Source organism: Procambarus clarkii, chromosome 34, assembly GCF_040958095.1.
Source record: "Procambarus clarkii isolate CNS0578487 chromosome 34, FALCON_Pclarkii_2.0, whole genome shotgun sequence".
NCBI classification, from domain to species: domain Eukaryota; kingdom Metazoa; phylum Arthropoda; class Malacostraca; order Decapoda; family Cambaridae; genus Procambarus; species Procambarus clarkii.
Genome location: NC_091183.1, coordinates 12,335,966 through 12,339,664, shown reverse-complemented (window position 1 = coordinate 12,339,664; position 3,699 = coordinate 12,335,966). Strand labels below are relative to the sequence as shown.

The 3,699-nt window shown below is 47.2% G+C and overlaps 1 pseudogene; it reads left to right on the top strand.

The window, feature by feature from the left end:
• Window positions 1–2,897: 2,897 nt before the first annotated feature.
• On the top strand, window positions 2,898–3,339 carry LOC138370951 (DNA-directed RNA polymerases I, II, and III subunit RPABC2 pseudogene; annotated as a pseudogene).
• Window positions 3,340–3,699: the final 360 nt, after the last annotated feature.

The following is a 3,699-nucleotide window of genomic DNA, read 5'->3' as shown; positions in this document are numbered from 1 at the left end:
CTTTGTGCGAGAGTTGTCCAGTTGAACAATTCTGTGGACAAGACAGCCTCATCACTCCAGCTTACAGTGTACGTGAGTCCATTTGGAGTTGTGTCCCCGTTCTAATTTGGTTTGTCTTCTCTTTTATAGAAACCCAAACCAAATTCTTTTTCGTGGGGAGGTGTTACGAACCCGGATCCAGCGTCCGAGCACGGAGCAGTGACGACCGCGCCATCTGTGGGTCAGCTCCCGAAACCCCCTCCAAACAGACGACGACACCTGGTGAGGACATATACTGGCCACAAGGGCCGGTTTCCAGTCCTGTGCAGCTCACAACGCCGCCGCTGCTGACCTCTGGTGAGGTGATGCTCAGACGACAACGCCATCTAGGGAGTGGATACGTCAGGCGTTTGTGTCTGAGCCCGTAAGTGAGGTGTTTTAGTGTGTCCCAGTTATTGATGACGTGTCTGCTTACAGAGTCGACCTGGGACTGCTGTGATGGAAGTTGAGTCAGTCTACCCAAGGCAGCCGTCTCCATACCTTGTGCTTTGCTGCAGCAGCTGTGAAGTCGTCCCCCGAAAGAACACTGTGGTGTTACCCTGCCAGTGGAGTGGCAGTAGAAGGATTACCCGGGACCGACTGCTGGAGACGATTATCCACTGGGGTATTGAGGACAGGAGAGTGATTTGTAGTATCACACGAGGCTCCTGTCCAGGGCGTTACCCTAATACCGCTCGTGGGGTGGCCTGACCAGCGTTGTTGGTCCGGAACCTGCCAGCAGACCTGCTGGACTTGTGGTTGACGGCCTCCACGGCAGTGCCCCCAGTGGACCTGTGTTTTGGCTGACCTGTGGCCAGGGTAGGCTCAGCTTCTCAGAGGATTCGTTGTGAGGCCACGAAAGCACTGAGGACTTAGCACCGAGAGCCCCTGGATCCAGAGTCTTCAGGAGAAGACGATTGTGTATTTCCCCTGTACAGTGCTAATACCCCTCCCCCTGTGCACTCTTTTATATATTATTTATTTGGTGATGGTGATAATTATAGTCTTAAGTTCTTAACTTTCTTTCCCTTCCCCCTTTAAGTTTATTGCGTCACGGATCTCATTCCTTGAAAGCCACTACTGGCTTGGGGCCGGATACTACTTCCTCTAATAACATCAGAGTAAGAACCCCGTTGCGTCCGGAGAGGGCCGTAACAGGTCGACACCTATCAGTATCTAGGAATCATCCTGGACACACACATGAATTTTAATGCTGAGGTCACTTACTTGAGAGAGCGAACTGCGGTCCGGACGGCAATTCTCAGGTCACTAACCTCCCTTTCTGGAGGAGCCAATCTGCAAGTCCTTCGCACATACTATGTACAGGCAGTCAGATCAGTGATCGATTATGCCGCACCTGCACTCACAAATCTATCACACCAACAGTGGAAAAAACTTGAAGTTGCCCAAAACAATGCTATGAGAGCTGCACTGGGAGCCCCCATGTGGACCAGGCTTGAAACTCTTAGACTGGAGACGGGTTTGCCCTCTCTACAAGAAAGAATATCACAAAGGACAGCTACAATTATCAGTAAGATAATTATTTCTTCTGATCCAATCCCAGTACGGCAGGCCTTGGTGGTTGGACTAGGCCAAAACAATGGAAACTCTTGGGTTGCAAGAGCAGGAAAAGTCCTAAACAGACTACATTTAAAAAGCATGATTCTTGATAGAGAGGGTGATCATCCACACCCAAATTACACTCCTTCCGCGCCGTGGAAAGAGCCTACTTTCAAAATAGTAATAGAAAGTCTTCCAATGAAAAAGGCTGCCTATGATCCGACCATCCTAAGGCGCATAATAGAAGAGCAAATGTATAGCATAGCAGTAGCAGGAGCCACCCACATCTTCACAGACGGATCGGTGGACACAGAAAATGAGAGTGCTGGCGCTGCTCTTTGCACGACCGTACAGGCATATTGGAGACTGGGAGGACTAGTATCATCAACCCAAACTGAGCTGTTTGCCATACAACAGGCATTCGCATATGTGATTGCACAAAACACTCAAAATGCAATCATACACACAGACTCAAAAGCTGCACTTCAAATACTAGGACAAAAACAGTGGAAAGATAATGTGGAAATAATTACCACCATTTTGTATCTTGGAGCAGTCGCTAAAGGCAAAGGACTCAACATAACTTTAAACTGGATCCCATCCCATATTGGAATCCCATTAAATGAAAAAGCTGATGAATTGCTAAATTGGCAACTCGTCATCCAGTGATACATAAAACAATTCAACCCAGCCTAGAGAACATAAAAAAACATCATCACCAAAAAACTCTCACATCTCAACAAAGCCTACCTGCACCAGAGAATAGCTGAAGGTTCGCCATCTGCAACATGGTATCTTCAGGCTACCAAATTAGAAAGGTTAAATATCCCAAAAGGAATCCACAGGGAAATAGCAGTTAGGTTATATAGACTACGTCTAGGTTACAGATGCAACTGGGAGATTGGTGAACCCCGACAGAGAGAGTGCATCTTCTGTCAAACTGTCACAGAAAAGCCATTACTTCACTATCTACTGGAATGTGAAGCAACCAATGACCTTAGAAGAGCTTTAAGAGTTCCTGAATCATGCAGTGGCCACCCTGAAGCCGTCAACACAGCCACTCTCCTGGTCAACCCTCATAAAGACTGCGAAGCAGTATCCTCCCCCGTGATAACAGCTTGATGGTTAAAAGCAACCTCAGAATACTGAGAAAAAAAATTAACCACTTACGGGCTATTCATGCCCGTGCCACCTCTTGGGTGGCTTAATCTTTATCAATCAATCAAACATTAAACTAGTCTACTTTCAAGTGTGGTCTAGAGCGGACACTTACGAGATACTGTACCGACGCTCAGCGCTGCGTCACACACGGCCACGCGAGTCTTTCTTATAGCTGGGAGAAGACCTTGGTGCAAACAGGAACGCGAGATGGCTGACGAGGAGTTCGATGGTGATGATGTTGGTGATGACTTCGAGGAGGCAGAAGATGATGAAAATCTGGATGACCTGCAAGGAGAGGAGGATGATGATAACCAGATAGAGTTGGTACCTGCAGGGGAAGGTCAGCCAGTGCCTATGCTCAAGAGAATCACGACACCTTATATGACAAAATATGAAAGAGCTAGAGTATTGGGCACGAGAGCACTGCAGATTGCAATGTGTGCGCCTGTCATGGTGGAAATTGATGCAGAATCGGATCCGCTCCAAATTGCTGCCAAAGAATTGAGAGAACGGAAAATTCCCATCATCATTCGCAGATATTTGCCAGACGGAACTTTTGAAGATTGGGGCATAGATGAACTTATCATCAGTGACTTCTAAGTAAATGTTAGATTGATGGTAAAGCTTTAAGGATGTCTGATCATTCATGATGAATTGTTAGTTCTTTTCTCATATTTGTTGTATTAAGAGGAGTAGTGATGTACAATTTTTACAATGCTCCACATTGCGACAGCGACCCAAGGACGCAACAATTATGCATATTCTTCTCTCCTGCTACACCGAGCTTGTCCACACACTGTACCTACATCTTTTGGTACAAGACTACAATTTCCACAGTCAACACATGTAGTACTCGGCGTGTACAGTCCTAATCAACCCAAGACGCTACAGCTTCGACACAGAGCAGACAGCAGACTACGACCGCATCGAGCCGCCACGCTCTCGCTCCCCGAGTTCGGA